At 40.3% G+C, this 23,011-nt stretch overlaps 1 protein-coding gene across 3 annotated transcripts in view; it reads left to right on the top strand.

Annotated features, from left to right (window-relative positions):
• LOC149228591 (uncharacterized) overlaps window positions 1–23,011 on the top strand; it is a 510,588-nt gene that overhangs the window by 252,439 nt on the left and 235,138 nt on the right. The gene's annotated exons all lie outside the window — the stretch shown is intronic.

A 23,011-nucleotide genomic window follows, 5' to 3' on the forward strand; every position in this document is an offset into this window, starting at 1 on the left:
TGAGTTGCTCAAGTTTGATGTGTGACATGAGCTCAAGTCAAAAGGTTGTAATGTGGAATCAGTTTGAGGATGGAGACTTGTTATCCTTTCAACATCTCCTGCAGGTTGTCTGCAAAAGTCCATGCTATCTGGGTAAGCTTAGTGGGCTCTAGGATTGTAAGCATAGTTGCTGTGATCCTCCTTGCCCACTAAAGTACAAGTATAAGCTCCCTCCTTGATCCATTTTTGGTACCATTCTTCTCACCAAAATCAGATCCAAATGGATTTTGTGGTGGAGCTGCTTTTTGGTCTGCAGATCCATTTCTGATCTCATTTTTCGGTTCATGGATTTGAGTAGTCCAGATCCTTTTCCCTATAGAGATATTGGAAAGTAAAATACTGAGGACTTTGACTGCAAAGTTTGTCAGTTTTTTTTTTCTTGCATTATAGTTAGCTATTGCTTTATGCATAAGCCTATGTTACCAGGATATGGATATGGGTCTGCTAGATTTCTGATAAGCCAGGATCTAGATACAGCGAGGATACGCCAAGCACAAAAATATAATATAATATTCTTTGAATTGTGAAAAACATATTCAATGTTTAGAGTCAAAACCATGTTAGTTTTCCTGCCAACCTAGCACCCGACAAACCGTTAACCTAGTTGATTACAAATCTATTGTATGAATTGCACAACTAGGTTCCTAACATTAATTAGTGGAAGAAAAACAGAATCAATTTCACAAAATAAATGACACAACAGATTCTGCCCAATCAAATTAGTTCATCATTAAATTGATTCAGAGCCCAATTGGACTCCCATCCTCGAATAATGGCCCAACTGAAGAAATAGATGTACAATGCTGGATCTGATCCAGCTGATCAAGCCCTCCTTGGCTGATTTGGATCTCCTTGTTTCCTCCTTTCATGGACCCAACACACTAGAGTATGACACTCCTCACTGAGATGCTTCTCTCATTCTTGTGTTGCTGTATGGTGTGTCTTCTCCCTCTCCTTAGCCTTTCTTTTATAACTTTACATTGTGCTAAATCTTAAAGCCTTGTCTCCAAAATGATTGATGGCCAAGATTAGATCTCACCTCACTTGAGATCAAAAGCTGAAATAAATACCTAATCACTAAAGTAAATAATTTACTTTTTCGAAGTTTACTTTAGCTCAATAAGCCAACATAATAATTGTGTGGCTTTCCTAAGGCTAAGTTACATTAGCAACTTGGTCACACTTAAGCAAGTGTTCTAAGGAGATCTTTGGCAATTTCTGCATGCCTAGACACTTACCTTGTGCAGAAAAACCTTCTTGAGTTACAATCATCAACAAACCATTCATGAATCAAAAGAGTAGAACTGAAATAATTAGATAATTTACAAATCTAAACACTAAAATGATGCATCTTGCCTCATACAAAAATGATAATAGTATATACGAAAGAGAATTGACTCTACTAATATAATTATGCAGAGTAGATCTAAGTACAAATTTTGAAATGGTTCTACATTCTCATAATTTGCATGTTGCAACATTATATCATGAATAAGATGACAAGGGGTCAGGAATGTTGAATGTTGAAGGAGAAATTTGAACTTGTGGTGTAACATCCTCAAGTAGGTTGAGCTGAGTCATGGCATTCAATGTCATGTTCAAGTGATATATCTCAGTCTCTACATCCTACATCCTCTACTTAGCTGTTTTTTTATACTCTAGACTAGAATGTGATAAAAGGAACAAGTTGGAATGAACATACACAAAATCCTTAGCCTTTGTTGCTCCTAGTCTATTTCACTTCACTAGATGGATGAAGCCATATGCACCCCAATTCCTCTCAGCTGATGAGTAACTGACAACTTGTGATAATAACCTTTTAGCTAGAGTTGAGAGATAAATCCTCTCGTCACCATGGAATCCCCTCCAAGTAATAGTGTTACAAATAAAATAATAAATTAGTGATGTCACAATAAAAATAATTAGTAAGTAAAGGGTGCATACCTTACCCTCTCACTTGTGACCGCTCAATGCTATATGACACACCATACAAGTGACATTATAAATCATATCCATTCATTGTTATTCAATAATAATTATTATCACTTCAAGTATCCAAGTGTTCTTACATTGCTATTACAACCACATTAGGTGCTACCTCCACGTTCTTACATTGTCTATGCACTTTGTATTGCGCTGCACATTCTCCGCCACTGGTGCCACAAAGAAAAGATTCTCCTCTCAATGTTGCTTCCTGTTCTATGTTATATAAAAAAATAGCTAGTTTGTAATTTATTAGGCAAAGGGCATAATGAAAGATCATGCTCGTTCACCAAGAGGCACCCAAGGCAATATATATAGCCAGGGCCTCCCACAAAATGTAAACATCATCTATTCATTTATTAATAAAATATTTATCATGGCTATCAATAGCTAAATTCGTGTGTTCCATCTGGTATCAGAGCGAGTCGATTGCTGGCTTCTTGCTGTCCGTACAATGCTTTCACACCTTCACCGTCGTTGTCCCTGTATATTGTTTGCTAAACCACGACCCTTCACCCCAAAGTGTTCCACCACCCATCCGTTCTACCTATCCTTGTCTTGACACCGACATCTGCCATCGGAGCTGGAATTCCACGCCAACTCTAGCACTCCGTAGGGGCACCATTAACATCTTGTCCAGCCACCGACCCCGTTTCCCAATCGACGCATCCACAGGTCAACCTCTCGAAGTCACGGGTCAACAACTTGAATTAATTGAATTATTAATTCATTCTACTAATTTGAATTATTAAGTCCTCATATTAATTCGAACTATTAATTCATTATATATTTTATATTAAAAAGAAACCCTATATGTCATATCATTAAATTAATTAATTTAATTTAATTATTTAAAAAGAATAGAATTATTTAAGCTGGCAGACAAATATACACCCCCACAAACTCGTTCAATGTCGTCGATGTCAATGGCCGATTTCAACAAAAAATTGATTGATTTGGAGAATAGGATTACTAGCCACTCCGATGATTTCAACAAAAAATTAGTCGATCTCGAGAGTAAGGTTATCGGGCATTCCGACGATATCAAGAAGCTTCAAGATACGACAAATTGGATAGAACTACAGCTCGAGCAGAACCATATCCAATCCGAAATGAATCATAATCAGATAATAGCATTGCTGAACACCTTGTGTGAAAGGACGAAGGTTACACCCGAACAACTACTCCAAGATGATGGAGGAAATCAAGAGCACAATTCCTCAAATTCAACAAAGTCACCAGATTCTCACGAAAAAGCGGAATCTCCAAAAAAATCTGCCATGCCCCACCAAGGAAATAGTAACGCGACTTTTTCAAATAAGCAACTTTGGGATACATTCACTAATCAACACCCTCTTTTCGCTCCGCTGTTAGCAACGTATTAGCAAAAGGCAAAAATTGAGCTGCCCAAATTCGATGGGAACGAGAAATGTAGTGTTGCGTGGTTGAATAAAGCAGAAGAATACTTTGAGATTTACGACATCGATAATGATGACTAAAATATTAGGCATGCTTCCATGAAAATGGAAGGAGAAGCATATAACTGGTATATGTGGTGGAAGAAGGCGACAATCACCATCAGTTGGAGAAAATTTAAGGATGCATTCTTTAAAAGATTCCAAGGTGTAAAGGAAGAAGTGTTCTTTTCAACACTCATCAGATTATGACAAAAAGGCAGTGTTGATGAGTACACTCGAGAATGGGAGACCTTAGCAACACGAGTACCTGGGTTATTAGAATCTCGTCTAATTCAATCATACATCTCCGGACTTAAAACTCATCTACATGTAGAACTTGAGCTTCATGACATTACATCAATAGAAGTAGCAAGACGAAAAGCAAAAACCGTTGAAAAGAAATTTGAACAGATACTGTGGTCAAAACCGAAAAAAGTATATTCGAGACGAAGAATGCCCCAGTCTGTGGATACGGATAATACAAGATATGTTCCACCACATTGTCGTGAAGGCGAAAAATCTAATGTGGAATTGCAAAGGATAAAAGAAGGCAAATGCAAATGCTGTGGTGAGAAGTGGGACCCTAAACATAAGTGTGCAAAAGGAAAAGAATCAAAGAACTTGTATAACTGTAAAGCAACTAATGATTCAAACAGTGATGATTCCGACATAGAAGAAACAGAAGATGCCCAAGAATTCTCTCCAGAATTAGATGATAGAAGTATTTCGCAAATGTCACTATCAGCTATGACAGGGATATCACAACCTCAGACTCTAAAATTAAAAGGACATATAAAGAAGAACAACGTAGTGGTTCTCGTTGACTCTGGTAGCACCCACAATTTTTTAGATGCAACTGTGGCAAAGAGACTCAATATTTTCTCATTTCCTTTATTGAACATGAAGGTGATGGTAGCTGACGGTAAGAAGATTGAAAAGGTAGGGAAATGCCATAAGGTTAAATTGTAGATACAAGACTTTAATTTAGAATTCCCGTTCTTCACTGTACCATCAGGTGGAGTAGATGCGGTCTTAGCTATCCAATGGCTACGAACTCTAGGCACTTATGCTGCCAACCATCAAGTACAGTTCATAAGATTTAACTGGGGAGGGCAAAGGTACAAATTAGACGGATTCCAAGCACTAGAGAATCAAATCGTATTGTCATTGCAGATGATGAAGATGATTCGAAAAGGAGCACCAACTTATGTAGTACAATGTCACCAATTAGAAATGTTATCTGCAAATATGATCAACGAAGAGTCACCAGAGGTACAAGATCTAATTCAGAAGCATGAAAAGGTATTTCAAGACCTGCCTATGAAAATGCCTCCTAACAGGGAAATTGAGCATACAATAGAAGTGAAAGCAGGGTCAGACCCCATCAACATCAAGCCGTATCGATATCCACATCACCAAAAGACGGAAATTGAGAGATTAATCCAAGACCTTTTAAAGTGTGGGATCATCTCAAAAAGTAAAAGTCCGTATGCTGCTCCAGTGGTATTGGTAAGGAAGAAGGATGGTTCATTCAGGCTATGCATTGACTATAGAGGATTAAACAAAATAACAATTAAAAACAAATTTCCAATGCCCTTTATCGATGGAATGTTGGATGAACTACATGGCGCAAAATACTTCTCAAAGTTGGACTTAAGGTCAGGCAATTACCAAATCAGAATCAGGTTGGAAGACATACCAAAAATGGCATTCCGAACACACGAAGGTCACTATGAATTTAAAGTAATGCCATTGGGTTTAATCAATGCACCAGCAACGTTCCGAGCCACTATGAACGAATTATTTCATCCATATCTTAGGATGTTTGTATTAGTATTCTTTGATGACATTTTAATTTATAGTAAAACTTGGAAGGAGCAGTTACAACATCTGGATAAAGTTCTTACACTACTGAAAGAGCATCAGTTCTACGCAAAAAAAATCCAAATGCACATTTGGAAAGGAAGAAGTAGAATACCTCAGACACATTATATTCCATGAAGGCGTAAAAGTGGATCCTAATAAAATCAAAGCTATAAAGGAATGGACCAAACCGGTTAATATATCCAAGCTAAGAGGGTTCTTAGGATTGACTAGATATTACCGAAGATTTATTAAAAACTATGCACATATCGTTGCACCAGTGACAAACCTTTTAAAGAAAAATTCATTTCAATGGGATGAGGAAGCAAGAAGGTGTTTTGAGGAGCTTAAGGAAGTTATGTCTAATGCCCCGGTATTGGCAACTTCAGATTTCTCTAAACCATTTATCATTGAGTGTGATGCTTCCGGATTCGGTATAGGCGTAGTGTTAGTGTAAGAAGGGAATCCAATAGCTTTTGAAAGTAGGAATCTCAATAAAAGAGAATGTCTCAAGTCCACACACAACAAGGAAATGGTCGCTATTATGCACGCACTGGCTAAGTGGAGACAATATCTTTTGGGAAGTAAGTCTTCCATTTGAGTGGACCATAACAGTCTCCAACACCTCCTTCAACAAAAAACACTTTCTGAAGAGAAACATAATTGGATTGAAAAAATTTCCGCCTTTGACATGGAGATACTACATAAAAGGGGAAAAGACAATGTAGTAGCAGATGCCCTATCTAGGAAGGATGAAGAACCAACATTACTTGCAGTCTTCGTTGTTGTTCCTGAATGGCTTAATGAGATTCGAAGTGAGCATGCGAAGGATCCAAAAATAAATGCGACAACCAATAACCTTCCAGACAACTCAAAATTTGAATGGAAGAATGATATTCTATCGTACAAAGGAAGAATCTATCTGAATGCAAACTCCAAGTTTAAGTCCAAGATACTCAAGGAGTCACATGATTCACTGTTAGCTGGACATGTAGGATTCTTTAAAACTTACTACAATGCACGTCAATCATTCTTTTGGAAGGGGATGAGTCGCGATATTCAGAAGTATGTAGCAGAATGTGACACATGTCAAAGAAATAAAAGTGAAAATATTATGACACCTGGATTACTTCACCTCTTAAACAATCCGAATCAGAAATGGGAAGGAATATCATTGGACTTTATTGAGGGATTACCTGTATTTGAAGGCAAGGACAAGATTTTCGTAGTGCCTGACAGACTCACCAAATATGCTCACTTTATGGCAATAAAGAAATCAGACTCAGCTAAACAAATCGCTGAAATATTTTGCAAAAATATATATAAATTACACAGTTTTTTGAAAGTCATTGTGAGTGATAGAGATGCCAAATTCAAGGGTAATTTCTGGAAGGAATTTTTCAAACACATAGAAACCTACCTAAATATGAGTTCCCCTTATCACCCTCAAACAAATGGACAAATAGTGGTTGTCAATAAATGTTTGGAAGCCTACCTATGTTGTTAATCTACAGAAAAACAAAATAAGTGGGCTCAATGGTTGCATCTCGCTGAGTGGTGGTATAGTTCGACTTATCATACGTCAGTAAAAATGACTCCATTCCCATCTTTGTATGGATATGAAGCCCCAAAATGGAAGGATCTAGCTGCCGTCCAGACAAATCTATTTGCTATTAAAAACCAACTAGAAGAAACCCAACCCCTAAAAGAAAATTTGAATAATGCAAGGAACATTGTCCAAACCCTAAAAGAAAATTTGAATAATGCAAGGAACTGTATGAAGCAACAAGCGGACTGAAATAGAACTGAAAGAGAATTTGAAGTCGGAGAATGGGTATTTGTCAAGCTCTAACCATACAAACAACTGTCCTTGAAACAAAAAGTAAAAAATAAATTGGCACCAAAGTTCTATGGACCATATCAGATCAACAAAAAGATCGGCCAAGTTGCATATAGTTTAAGCCTTCTAGAGAAAAGTCGTGTTCACAACGTCTTCCATGTATCCTGCCTTAAAAGAGCACTGGGCGACCATCAATTAACGCAAACAACGCTTCCATCCCTAGATGATGAAGGAAGGGTCATTTTAGAACCAGAAGGTATCTTATCTACCGCTTCGATCCCATGCAATCAAGGAATACTTGATCAAGTGGAAGGACTTACCAGAAGAAGAAGCTTCTTGGGAGACTGAAGCATTTCATTAGCAACATCCGTCGTTACGTATGCTTTGAGGACAAAGCATTCTTTTGAGAGGAAGGCAATGTTATATAAAAAATTAGTTAGTTTATAATTTATTAGGCAAAGGGCATGATCAAAGATCATGCCCGTTCACCAAGAGGCACCCAAGGCAGTATATAGCCAGGGCCTCCCACAAAATGTAAACATCATCTATTCATTTATTAATAAAATATTTATCATGGCTATCAATAGCTAAATTCGTGTGTTCCATTCTGTGTTGTAGCAAATCATTTGTGCCTTATTCCCTTGAGTTTCATTTCAGCGCCACTATAGTAGTAGAGGCCGCTGTGTCAATATCTTGTCGCTACCTCGTCCCTTCTTCCGCACGTCGATTGTTGTCATTCACCACTATTGTCTCCTTTTCGTTGCTGCTAGCTTGCCTCGTTGAACATTCTGTCACCTCTTGTTTGTTGTCGCTAGCCTGCTCGAACTTTTTTCCATTGCTAGTGCTAGAATTTTTTTCTATCCCACACTCTAAAAAATCATATGGACGTGTCTATTCCCTAGGATAGGTTGACTCGATTTTTTTATTATATATATGTGTGTGTGTGTGAAAATTCCTACACCGGAATCCCTACTGCAGCAAACTGATGTTACTTTTCCTACTTGAGAATCAGTGACTGATCCTTTAGCTCTGGAGGCTTTGCGTCACCCTCTGCGTGGCTTTTGCGTCAACCTGGGCAGCTTCTGTGTCAACCCTCTTGGGTATTACACTGCCTCTCTGCTTTGGATCCTCCGCTAACTGAGAAATCGACTTTCCTACCTCCCAGACTCACACTCTAGCTTCCGGCAACTGAACTTCGAATTCCCTCTGCATAAACTTGACTTCGCCTCACTAAATGTGCTGCCTCTGCGTCAGCACTGTGTAGGCCATCGTCAACCATCCTTTGGATGACTTTCTTTCCTCTCTCTGCCTTGTACTCTCCATAAATTCCTTCTCCCGGATTCTCACTGCCCCTCTGCTGCAAGATCTCCTCAATCGATTTTCCTCCTGAGAAATTCTCACCTTAGAAAATTGGTTTTCTCAATCTCTCTGTATGTTTTCCAAATGACCCTCATGTCCCTTCTTATATCTTCCCATTGGGCAACCAACGACCTAGTTTAAAACATAATCAAAGGCTCAGATCGCTTTGGCTTGATCTGTGGCTTTTTCTAGAAGTTTCACCCTTGATTAGATTAATACCCATTAATATTTTAATTTTCCGAAGTTTAGACTTAGGAACCCCATTAAAAATATTAATTATTTTAATAAAATCACTTATGGGTCAAATTTCCCAAAGCGCTTTCTGGGTTCTTTGGAATACCTGTGCCCAAGCCTCCCTACAAAATTTGAGGCTTAGAGCACATCCGATGCTACCCCAAATCAACACTCCCTGTTAGCAAGGAATGTGCTCTAGCAATACACTGCCTCTCTGAATACTGCTCTGACTCTGAAGAGTCGTCTTTGCACTGTTGATGTCTGACTTACTGTCCACCAACCACTGCGCTATTGCTGCCACTGTACTGCTGCCGTTGACACTGCCACTGTCACTGCCAATGCTACATCTGTACTGTAGCTCCCTTGCACTGTTGCCTCTTTGCTCTGCGCTGCTCAGTCTTTGGCTCACCTAGCCACTGCATCTGTCGAATCAACACTCCATGGCACCAACTGAAACTCCACCATCCTGCTAGTCCTGATCATGGGCACTCGTAGCAAGGCGATGATCCAAGATTTGGGCTCCTCAAGGATCCTACCCATCTGTAGTCCTCCTGACTATAGCTCTATATCAGCCCACCTCCCTTCTGGAGGTATCTCGACTGTCATGGCGAACTCCTGCTCGTCAATCTTTGCAGTTGCAACCTTTAGATCATGCTTCTCATCCTTGCCCTTTTTCTTCAAAGGACACTGGGATGCATAGTGGCCCATCTCGCCACATTTGAAACACTTCTCGTTGGAGACGTCCTTCTTTTGTCTCTGTTGCCCTGACTATCCCTTCGATGCAAGGGTTGCGTTATACTGCTCCTCTACTTTGGGCTTCTACCCACTGCTGCTGCTGCTCCCATCAAGTTTTACCTTGAGCAGGTCTCTCCTCAGCTCTTCCTGTTTTAGAGCTGCCCACATGTCATCCCAATTTAGCAATGCTTTTTTGCCTAGGATAATCTGGACAAAGATATGCCTATCATCTGAGATGGAGTTTAGAGCCAATCTCACTAACTCTGAGTTTTGAGGAGTGTGTCCTGCAGCTGACAGCGCATCGCCTGTCTCCTTTAGCTTTGTAGGGAACGAATCCGCTTGCTCCCCCTTCTGCATCTGAGCAGATCTTAGCTTCTGTTGTAAGTACATCTTCTACTACTTGGAAGTTCCCTAATATAATGTATCCAAAGCATCTCACATTTCATTAGCGGTCCCTTTGCTTGCAACGTGGCACACCACGTTATCCTTGATCCCGTCCAGGATCATTCTCTTTGCCTTAGCCATCTCATCCTTGTACTTTTTCAGCAGATTTGCATCCGTAGGTTCAACCACCACATTGTCAACGTACATCTTGAGGGCATGCTCATCAAGCAGGAAGGTCATCCTAGCCTTCTAGATGACATAGTTGGAAGCTTTGTCCAACCTATCCCAATCCCTCATGCCACTAGTTTCCATATCCTCCGAAAAATGTCGAACAAATCCCTCTTTCTCCATACTACGAAGCTCCTAGGCTGACTTACGCACTCCCTAATGGAGCTGGTAAGCTGCTACTCCTCTGCGCTCAACAAATGAGAAATACTGATTTCCTTGGCAAGAAATCACTGAAGAATTATTCCCTCACTATGCAATCTACTTCTTCCTTCTGACAGCTTTTCTGCCCAACACTTAGCTTGCGGAAACTACATCCCTCTAGGTCTGCGTGGCTCTGCATAGCCCCCTCTGCCTTGGCAAGTTTTCCATCTGGCAGTTTTACCTCTCTGTTGGTTCACTCAAAGAGAGGCACCCACGAAAATACAACCCCCTTGGTTAGAACTGTGCAATCCCTCAGGGGATTCAAACTGCTGCTTGCTGCAGCAAGTTGGCCCTTGCTTCAGTGCTAGATCTGCTCTTCCTTGTTTCAAATCAACAACTCCGATACCATGTGAAAATTCCTACACCGGAATCCCTACTGCAACAAACTGATGTTACTTCTCCTACTTGATTAAATCATACAAGTTATTTACTCTCTTCCACTGTAAATTTCGAACTAAATACATCTGCAGCCTTCACTTAATTAATATATTTGCGGAAACAAAATACTGAGCAAGAAAGAAGAATGCAACACATAGTACAATTAGTTTTGGACAAATAGTCCTCGAAAAAACCCAATGCGGGAAAATTGGTGCAACAACTTTGAGGGTTTATTATTGTGCAGGAGAAAATTCTGAGTACAAATCTAGGTTGCTCAACTAGCAATCCTTTGCAGAGAAAATGCTAGACAATTAGACTGGTGAAATGATCTCACCATGTCACTAGAGAACCACTGACTGATCCTTCAGCTCTGGACGCTCTGCGTCACCCTTTGCGTGGCTTCTATGTAGAACTGCATCACCCTTCGCAACTTATGCGTCACCCTTTGCATGGCTTTTGTGTAGAATTGCGTCACCCTGGGCAGCTTCTGCGTCACCCCTCTTGGGTATTACTTTGCCTCTCTGCTCTGAATCCTCTACCAGCTAAGAAATTGACTTTCTTGCATCCCAGTCTCACACCTTGGCTTTCGGCAACTGAACTTAGAATTCCCTTAGCAGAAACTCGACTTCCCCTCACTGACTGCGCTGCCTCTGCGTAGGCCAGCGTCAGCCTTCCTGTAGACGTCTTTCTGTCCTCTCTCTGCCTTGTACTCATCGGAAATTCCTTCTTCTGGATTCTCACTACCCCTTTGCTGCAAGATCTCCTCAATCGATTTTCCTCCTGAGAACTTCTCACCTCAAAAAATTGATTTTCTCAATCTCTCTGTGTGTTTTCCAAATGACCCTCAAGTCCCTTTTTATATCTTCCTGTTGGGCAACGAACGACCTAGATTAAAACATAATCAAAGGCTCAGATTGTTTTGGCTAGATCTGTTGGCTTTTTCTAGAAGTTTCACCCTTGATTAGATTAATACCCATTAATATTTTAATTTTCTTAAGTTTAGACTTAGGAACCCCATTAAAAATATTAATTATTTTAATAAAATCACTTCTGGATGGAATTTCTTGAGGGTAAAAAAATGTGAAAATTCCTACACCGGAATCCCTACTGCAGCAAACTGATGTTACTTCTCCTACTTGATTAAATCATACAAGTTATTTACTGTCTTCTACGGTAAATTTCTAAGTAAATACATATGCAACCTTCACTTAATTAATATATTTGAGGAAACAAAATATTGAGCAAGAAATCACAATGCAACACATAGGACACAATTATTTTTGGACAAATAGTTCCCGAAAAAACCCAATGTGGGAAAACCGGTGCAGTAGCTCTGAGGGTTTATTATTATGCAGGAGAAAGTTTTGAGTACAAATCTAGGATGCTCAACTAGCAATCCTTTGTAGAGAAAATACTGGACAAATAGACTGGTGAAATGATCTCATCCTGTCACTGGAGAATCGGTGATTGATCCTTCAGCTTTTCCTCTTTGCTCTGGATCCTCTGCTGGTTGAGAAATTGACTTTCATGCTTCCTAGAATCAAACCCTGGCTTCCGACAACTGAACTTCGAATTCACTTAGCAGAAACTTGACTTCCCCTCACTGAGTGTGCTACCTCTGCGTCAGCACTGCGTAGGCTAGCGTCAACCTTCCTCTAGACATCTTTTTGTCCTCTCTTTGCCTTGTACTCTCCAAAATTCCTTCTCTCGGATTCTCACTGCTCCTCTGCTGCAAGATCTCCTCAATCGATTTTCCTCCGAGAAATTCTCACCTCAGAAAATTGATTTTCTCAATCTCTGTGTGTGTTTTCCTATGACTCTCAAGTCCCTTCTTATATCTTCCTGTTGGGTAACCAATGGCCTAGATTAAAACATAATCAAAGTCTTAGATCGTTTTGACTTGATCCATGGCTTTATGTAAAAGTTTCACCCTTGATTGGATTAATACCCATTAATATTTTTATTTTTCTAAGTTTAGACTTAGGAACCCTATTAAAAATATTAACTATTTTAATAAAATCACGTCTGGGTGGAATTTCCCAAAACGCTTTTTGGGTTCTTTGGAATACATGTGCCAAAGCCTCCCTGCAAAATTTGAGGCTTAGAGCACATACGATGCTACCCCAAATCAACACTCCCTCTTAGCGAGGAATGTGCTCTAGCAATACACTGCCTCTTTGCATACTGCTCTGACTCTGAAGCATCGTCTCTGCGCTGCTGATGTCTGACATACTGTCCACCAACCACTGCGCTGCTGTTGCCACTGTACTGCTGCCTTTGACACTACCACTGCCAATGCTACATTTGTATTGCAGCTCCCTCTCAAACGCTGCATCTGCTATGTTGCTGGCACTGCCACTGCTAACTCTGCATTTGCACTACAACTCAGTTGCTGAGAGAGGCAACTGAAAACAACCAAAATTGGACAAGTATCCAGTGGATACACCTTAGTGCTGACATCTTGACTGCTGCTAGTAACTTGATGTCTCTGAAGCGACTATGCTGTTGAAACTCTACATTGTGCCTCCTCGCACTGCTGTCTCTCTGCTCTGCGCTACTTAGTCTCCGGCTTACCTAGCCACTGCCTATGTCGAATCAACACTCCATGGCACCAACTGAAACTCCACCTTCCTGCTACTCTTGATCATGGTCTCCCGTAGCAAGGTCAAGGATCCTACCCATTTGTAGTCCTCATGACTACAACTCTATATGATCCCACCTTCCTCCTGGAGGTATCTCGACTGTCATGGCGAACTCCTCGACAATATTTAGGGTTGCAACTTTCAGATCATTCTTCTCATCCTTGGCCTTGTTCTCCAAAGGACACTGGGATGCATAGTGGCCCGTATCTCGACTGTCATGGCGAACTCCTCGACAATATTTAGGGTTGCAACTTTCAGATCATTCTTCTCATCCTTGGCCTTGTTCTCCAAAGGACACTGGGATGCATAGTGGCCCGTCTCGCCACATATGAAGCACTTCACCTTGGAGACGTCCTTCTTACGTCTCTATTGCCCTGACTGTCCCTTCGATGCAAGGGTTGGGTTATCCTCTTCCTCTACTTTGGGCTTCGACCCACTGCTGCTGCTGCTTCCGTCAAGTTTTACCTTGAGCAAGTCTCTCCTTAGCTCTTCTTGTTTCAGAGCTACCCACATCTCGTCCCAATTTAGCTATGCTGCCCTAGCCAGGATACTCTGGACAAAGATCTGCCAATCATCTGAGACAGAGTTTAGAGCGAATCTCACTAACTCCAAGCCTTGAGGAGTGTGTCCCGCAACTGACAGCTCATCACGGGTGTCCTTCAGCTTCGTAAGGAATGAATCCACTCGCTCCCCCTTCTGTATCTGAGCAGATCTCAACTTCTGCTCTAAGTACATCTTCCACTGCTCGGAAGTTCCCTGATATAATGTGGCCAAGGCATCCCACATTTCCTTAGCGGTCCCTTTGCTTGCAATGTGGCACACTATGTGATCCTTGACCCCGTCCAAGATTTTGTACATTTTTAGCGGATCTGCATCCGCAGGTTCAAACACCACATTGTCAACGTACATCTTGAGGGCATGCTCATCAAGTAGGAAGGTCATCCTAGCCTTTCAGATGGCATAGTTGGAAGGCCCGTCCAACCTATCCTGATCCCTCAAGCCACTGGTTTCCATCTCTTCCGAAAAGCTGTCGAACTGCTCCCTCTTTCTCCCTACTGCGTAGCTCCTAGGCTGACTTACGCACTCCCTGATGGAGCTAGTAAGTTCCGGTTCCTCTGCTACTTAGCAATCGAGAAAAGCTGATTTCCTTGGCAAGAAAACACTGAGGAAGTATTCCCTCACTATGCTCTGTTGCTTATTTCTTCTAACGTCTTTTCAGCCCAGCAAAGCTACTTATTGAAAACTCTATGTCCACTAGCTGCTCTTCATGTTGAGGCTCAGCGCTGCGCCCTCTGCCACTGCAAAAATCGAACTGGAAGCTCTTTCTCTCCGTCAACTCACTCCGAGAGAGACTCCCTTCGAATTTTCGATCCTCTAGCAAGAACTGCGCAAACCCTCTAGGGTTTCGACTTGCTTTCTCCTGCAACTTTTCAATTTCCCCTTCTGCTCAACGCTGGGGTTTCTAGTTTTGCTCTTCTTGTCTCACCTACACTAGCTCTAATCCCATGTGAAAATTCCTACATCAGAATCCCTACTGCAACAAACTGGTGTTACTTATCCTACTTGATTAAATGATACAAGTTATTTACTGTCTTCTACGGTAAATTTCGAAGTAAATACATCTGCAGCCTTCACTTAATTAATATATTTGCGGAAACAAAATACTGGTGAAATGATCTCACCTTGTCACTGGAGAATTAGTGATTGATCCTTCAGCTCTAGAGGCTTTGCGTCACCCTCTGTGTGTTTTCTGCGCAGAACTGCGTCACCTTGTACAAATTCTGTGTCACCCCTCTTGGTTATTACGCTGCCTCTCTGCTCTGGATCCTTTGCTGGCTGAGAAATCGACTTTCCTGCCTCCTAAACTCACACCCTGGCTTCTGACAATTGAACTTCGAATTCCCTCATTAGAAACTAGACTTCCCCTGACTGACTACGCTGCCTCTGCGTCAGCATTGCGTAGGCCAACGTCAACCTTCCTCTGGACGTCTTTTTGTCCTCACTCTGCCTTGTACTCTCTGGAAATTCCTTCTGCTGGATTCTCACTGCCCCTCCGCTGCAAGATCTCCTCAATCGATTTTCCTCCTAAGAACTTCTCACCTTCGAAAATCGATTTTCTCAATCTCTCTGTGTGTTTTCCAAATGACCCTCATGTCCCTTCTTATATCTTCCTGTTGGGCAACCAACGGCCTAGATTAAAACATAATCAAAGGCTTAAATCGTTTTGGCTTGATCCATGACTTTTTCTAGAAGTTTCACCCTTGATTAGATTAATACCCATTAATATTTTAATTTTCCAAAGTTTAGACTTAGGAACCCCATTAAAAATAATAATTATTTTAATAAAATCACTTATGGGTGGAATTTTCCCAAAACGCTTTCTGGGTCATTTGGAATACCTATGCCCAAGTCTCCCTTCAAAATTTGAGGCTTAGAGCACATTCAATGCTACCCCAAATCAACAATATATATATATATATATATATATATATATATATATATATATATATGAGGTAGTTATCCTTTAATAATTAACAAAGGAATTAATTCATAATGAATTATTACTACTTAATAATTAATTATTTATTCATTATAAAATAAATAAATAATTCATTATTAAAAAAATAAAGAGAACATAAAAAAGGAGAGGAAAAGTGGTGTCCACAAAGAAAATGGTTCACAATGAAGAAATATTTGCAAACATTAATCGACATAGATATGAAGTCAATAGCACAAGACATCGTCTTGTTAACATTGAAAAGGTGCAAACAGAGTTGGCAGAAGTACAACAACAATGAATAATAAAAATTAATAAACTAATAAGAATGGGAGAAATTATTGATAATTTATTAGCAAAACATGAGGGTCGATGGAAAAACGCATTGAAATTGAGGGACCATGACAAGGATGACACTACAAGGACACTTAACTCCAATGGAGAGACGATTGACTTGCTAATTGAGAAGGTAGATGCTTTACTAGCAGAACCGTTAGTCTATGAGAAGGTGACATGAAGTCCTTAATCACAAATTACAAGTCAACAAGGAAATCAATAAGCGCATGAAGTGATTTTTTGGGTAGTTAGTATCATTTCAGTTAGTGATTTTTTAGGCGAGATATAGATCAACAACGAATTAAAAGGGAATTACTGAAACCATAGAGGAGTAATCATATGGATCAACAAAATGGAAGGAATTTTTCAATCAAACCCCCATTATGTGAAAGAGAAAAAATATGATAGCTTTCAACAACTTGGAAGGGAAGGTTACGATTGGTTCCTATGGTGGATAAAAGAATGTGGCGTTCATTCTTTTCAGTGACAGTTTCACAACTGCCTTATTAAAAAGGATTTAGATGATTTGTGGAACAAAGACTTCTGGCAGATGATTATTGATCAATTTTTGCTTTTACGATGTCCGGCAAGGCACTAAGAATGACATTCATGGCTTTTCTATTGTACCTTGTTGATTCATCGATAGATGTATCTCCAGAAAGAATAGAGCGCCATAGATCACATCTCTGAGGTATCAAATAAACTTTGATTTTAGATTCGCATATTTCAAATTTGGCTTCATCGAATTTAGGTGCTGGTGAGCCAACTTAATTCACTTCGTCAATTGCAACATGGAGACTTCCTTTGATTCTTTTGAACATTTGGCAGTTTTGTTCTTTGAATTTCCCATCGCTGCACTCTAAGATCTGCCTTCCAACTGTTAAAGCTGCAACTGAAGGAACCAACTGTGATACCAATTGTTGGAAATACTAAGAGGGGCGTGAATCAATATTTTTTTTCAATTAGTGCATTTTAACTTCACAGAGCATTAATTATCCTTAGCATTAGTTAAACATAAACAATCATCAACACCATTCAATAATGCAGAACAATAAAGATGGTACACCAAATATTTTTTGCTAGAAACCCTTCCCGGAGAAAAGCCACCGAACGCTTCTTAATATTTGTCTTCATTAATCTACATCAATAGGAAGCTCAAACTTCCAAGTTTTACAACATCAAGTGAGGGAGGCTCCAACCCCCTAGTTTACAGGCTCCCACCTGAAGGACACTCCAATGCCTTGACTTTACCAACTCCTACTGGAAGGACACTCCAATGCCTTGGATTTAGAGGCTCCAACCTTAAGGATGATCCAATGGCTTGGCTTTACCAACTCTTACTGGAAGGACACTCCAACGCCCTGTGCAAGCTCCAACTTGCCCTAGCACCATCCTACGAACCTAATCAACCGACGGAACCACAATTTCATCTCATTTTCAAACTGGATCCACTGTGCTTGATATCAATACAAAATCAAAGTAACTCTCTGCATAGCATCCAACCTTATACCTTTCTGCAATACAAGCCTCTGCTCAACTATCAGATCTGCTTCTGCTCGACATGAATATCAACGACAAACCCTGTCTTAATAGCTCTACTCATGTTGCAAATGCCTTTGTCAAACCCTAGCTGTCATTACCATTGCTGCACTTCAATTGAAACCCAAGTTCATCAACATTCTCTACTCAAACACAAATCCTCAATCATCTCTGTTATCCACATATCAAACTGGTAGCATCTCAACCTGTAGTAGAAAGAAACTCTTCAATACTTGTATTCTGTCATGTGACAATTTTTCACAACAATAGCATGCATGAAACCCTAGTAGTATACCAATACTTTCATGACCTCTGTAATGATGATCTAGGCCTGTATATATAATTACCGATTGATAGACACGACTTTCTATTTTTAGAAGGTCACTCTAGAATAGTCAGAAATGAAATTTTATTCAAGAAAATGCATCCCTTCGCTGCCAATTTTCAACATCATCATCAATCTGCACAATCCAAGGAATTGTACCCCCTTCTCTGCACTACACTCCTTTAAGTTGTCTCATGTCCCTTCCAGGGCTTTAGCACAAGTTGCCTAGCATGTGTGAAAACTTTGTGTCTCCACGAACTCCATTTATACTTAGGAGTCTCCAGGTACCTTGGGAAACTGCCCTAACAATTCTTAGTCTAGATTTTGATCCTTCCTCAAGGAAACCTAATGAGAATTGTCAATAAATCCCTGCAGGAATTCACGTAGAGGTCAAAGGGATTCACCGACAAACACATGACAATAGAGCTTTTCTAGTTCACTCTCAACTCAGTTCAACAGTAACGGTCAAGAAATGGTTCAACAAGATACCAATTAGCTCAGCAGGTTGAGATGGTACATAGGTACATATCTGGTACAACAAAGTACAGTGATTTGGATGAGGACAATTGGCAAGAATGAATGGAATAATGCCCCCTTCGCATAGAAAATAGGGCTTATATATGCATGGCGCTTGCTACTTAACACTCAAAGAACACTTCAAAAACTTTTACCAATCTTCGGCTACAACAGTCACGTGACTTGTGCTTTGGTATGTGATATTATTTTTTGCATTAAACCCTTTTTAGGCTTCCTAGTTTCCTCAATTTTCCATCTCATGGAGTCTTAGTCTCCCATGGTTTTTTGTCCTATAGTTTGCAGACACTATGTATTTTTATTAATTATAAGAATTTATGTAGAATTACATTACCTAGTTCTCTAGGCTTTCAATATATGAGATCTCCGACGTTTCATATTTATAGGCACTCTTGCTAAAAAACACATATTGGCTCCCCAGCCTAAGTATCATATGTACATATTGAATATTCATTTAGAGCGGGGGATCATGCTTATACATTACATATATTGTATTCCTCATTTGGATTTGAGGCATAGGAATTGAAGGCTGTAGGATATAATGTCATGTGGAGGCTTCATATATTTTCCAGTATAAGTAAAACTAGTTACTACTCAATCTTACTCAATTGGTGGTAACAAACTTTAGAATTTGTTGATGATTTGTGGAATAATCAGTAAACTAGGAATATTCAGTAAGATTCATTTAAAAGCATACAAAAATAATAAAATTTAGGAAATCACATCATATTTTGTTTTTATTTTGGAAATTTAAAGACTCCATTTCCAGATTAGCCAACTATTTTCGTCCGTTCAGATGGTTTCTCTCATCCACCAACCTTTGTCTGATTTTTGTAATGTTGTCTTAAGTTTTATAAAAAATAGTCACCACTTTCCTCTGAGATATTAACAAATGATCCAAATCTTGAAAGTGACTTTGGTTTATTTAAAAGGTGTTCGAGTGTGTTTGCATGATTAATTCACCGATTTAAGCACCTATATATATAGAAGAACTAATGTAAAACTGCAGAAATGAGAAGAGAACTGAAAAGAATAATAAGATCACAACCGGATTGTTAAGGGAGTTCATCCACTACTTAGACTATGTCTCTGGGCCTTTTTTGCCAAGTGGGAAGGTCTTTTCTTGTTATTTAGATGCAAAGCTCCAATTCATTTTTCTGCATCGAAAATTCATTAAACAACCGTCCTAATGGCTCCAATAGTTTCTCATCGGCCCTAAGAACTTGTTGCAAAAGATTGCTTGGAAAAAAGCTGAGTAATGCCTTCGCAATTGGCCTCCAAAGTTTGCTTATGTCGCTGGTTTGCAGGCCTAATCTTGCCTCAAAAAATCTCATCTATGTCTTTTACCTAACACTCCACAGTCTACGCGTGGTGGCATACTTTTCATAATTAAAATCATTTTTGGGCAACCGCCTCAGGGTCAAACCTGCGGGGGTGGCATTGGTCATAACAAAATATAAACGAAACATATTAATGGTCGAATGTTGTTTTACCAACATAACATATAGTTTGCATGTTTTATTCTAACCATCCAACAAATTAAATGGTGGTTGTATGGTGTTATACCACTCCATGGGCGTGGAATTTATTACGGTCCAATTGTATTATGCGGCGGAAACCATACAACAAACATATTCTATGTTTGGTGGAGGTTTTAACTGTAGCTATGTTTGGTGGTACCACCAAGTATGGCGACATGCCAGCCCGTTTTTCGCCATATACATTGCGAAAGTTTAAATACAATACTTCTCATCAATGTAATAACCAACAAGCGTGGCTCAGTGGTTGGGCGCGTGGCTTGTATCTTGGAGGTCACATGTTCAACCCCCATAAGTGCTGGTTTGTTGAATTTTCCACGGGCCTATCGGGCCATTTTGGTTGCTGCAGGGTGTCTTTTGGCACCATCCCATTGGCCCACATGGCATATGCCCATTGTTCCACCTATGCACCAATCAACCTATCCCCTTGCCCACGTGTCCGCTATTAAGCCACCACGTCAACACCGACTCAACTTCCTAGTCAGCGCCAATCACCATGCCACGTCAACATGGAATCAACTAACCAGTCAACACTAATCGTCATGCCACATCAGTGCTGACTCAATTGCCCAGTCAACGCCAATCACCATGCCACGTCAACACCATACTGTCATGTGGCACCCTGTGGGTTTCGCCTCCACAAATTTTCATTGTTTGTGCCAAACATCAGATTGGAATATTTTTGACATATGAACTTGTTTTTCGCCCATTCAAGTTGTGTTGGATTCAATTTTTTGAGCTCTACCCAATGACGTTTTTCTCGCTTGTGTCCAAAGACTTTGCATTTTTGGCTCTTTCTAAAATCCTTTTGGATCAACAAACCGGGTGTTTCTCTTAATATAATCAATAAGCAACTATCTTCTCCCTTGAGGAGATGTGATTGGACACTCCATCCACTCATTTTAAGGACTTGATTTAGTCTCTAGGCTTTCAATACACGAGATCTTTGACCTTTCATGTTTACAACCACTCTTGATCAAAAACACGGATCGGCTGACCAACCTAAGTATCATATGTACATATTCATTTATAGTGGGGTATGAAGCCTATATATTACAAATATCGTACTATTCCTCATTTTGATATTAGGCCTAGGAACTGAAGGCTATAGGATATATGTCATGTGGAGGTGGCATATATTTCCCAGTATAAGTAAACATAGTTTGTTAAAATTGGCAACTAGGGCCAAACTCCATGTGGGTCATCTTATTTATGGCAACTGATATTTTTCTTGGATTCCTCTCGTCAAGAGGTGTAGGATTGATCTAAAGATCATCCGATTCCGACATGTATTCATGGAGATATGAGTTTATTTGTGTTATGGGACAATTCATCAAGGTTGGCCAGCAACCAAATTGCCCCCACTTATCCTCCACGTTTTAGTATAAATAGAAGAGGACTTTAAGTCATTTGACACACACACTCTTGTGATCTCTCTTTATTCTATTTTGGGTTTGATGAAGATGAGATCTAGAGAGAGTTCCCTAGGTGATACATTGCCCTAGAAGCTGTGATGGAGAAGGCTCTACACTGTCATGGACAAGACTCTATGCTGCCCTAATGGAGAAGCCTAATGCAACCATGGAAGAAGCCTTATTGTTATCGTGGAGAAACACCTATGCTGGCATTGAAATAAAGCCCTAACGCTGAAGCCTCCTAAACGCAGTCATGGAAGAATATAATACGCTGCCCTAGAGGATGCCCTAGACTCTAACACAGTTATGGAAGAAGCCTAACACAGTCATGAAGATAGGCTTCTAACGCTGCCCCAATAAAGCCTTATCACTGCCCTATCAAACTGTTCTAAGCTGCAGTTTAAAGAGGGTTTTATGTTCCCTAATCCGCTATTCTTAAGAGCCCAAATTGTTGACCCTTATACATAGTCAAAGTCTCCTATACGTTGGCAGAAAAAGCTCTTATACGCAACAAGCAGAAGGAGCCCTTGGTAGTGGAACTGCCATCGTGGAAGAAAAGGACTATCATTGTTTAGAAGCTGTCATGGAGGAAGGCTTATTATGCAACCCTTACCTGGACTGTCTGGGCATATTGGTGATAAGCTTGATTTGAAGGGTTGCTACAGCTAGTTGCTTTGCTAGGCTGCAAGCCATAGCAAGCAGGTAAGGCTGTCCCATGACAGTATTGCAGTGTACAACATATTGATGATGGACATGGTGTGATAGGTGGCAACATGATGTGGGCAGGATGGTGCAGTATGGTGCAGCATAGTGCAAAGTGACAATGGTGCAACATAGTGATGCATAATGCAGCATGATGAATGGTGCAACATAGTGCATAGTAACAATGGTGCAACGTAATGATGTGATAGGTGACAGTGAGGATGGGTGCAGCATGGTGCAACACAGTGATGATGGCAATGGTGTTGGCATTATGATTCAAGTGTTGTCCTTGATGGCAACTCACTCAGAGGTTGGTACAGGTGCTCAGAGACTGGTACAGGTGATGACAACTTAACTAATGGACAGATCTCAGTACAGCAGGACAAGAAAGAGATATACGCAGGTTCAGCAAGGCGAATCAGCGTGTACACGCAGGATGGCTTCAGCAAAAGCGCGTGTATGTGGAAACGTACCTTTGGTCCATGGCGGTTAGTCCTTGGAAGTTGTGCCTATGGTTTCGGACCATTGTGTCTCGACGGGCGTGTCGATCCCTAGTATTGAAGTTGATGGTATTGTGTTACTATGGTTTTGGCTCTTGGCATTGAACAAGGCCTAAGGCTATATAAGGAAAAGATCACTAGGCCAAAGTGTGCAAGAGTGAGAGAGTGTATGAGTGATGAAGATCTGAGGAAGTGTGTGATCCAAGTGCTGGTTATGGGTTGGTGATCTGAACCAAGGTTTCACCCATGTGGAGGATGATGAATGATGGAACGAGATCTCAA

This window comes from Pinus tabuliformis, chromosome J, assembly GCF_031772625.1.
Source record: "Pinus tabuliformis cultivar Carrire ecotype Pingquan chromosome J, CPIR1, whole genome shotgun sequence".
In the NCBI taxonomy this organism is placed as follows: domain Eukaryota; kingdom Viridiplantae; phylum Streptophyta; class Pinopsida; order Pinales; family Pinaceae; genus Pinus; species Pinus tabuliformis.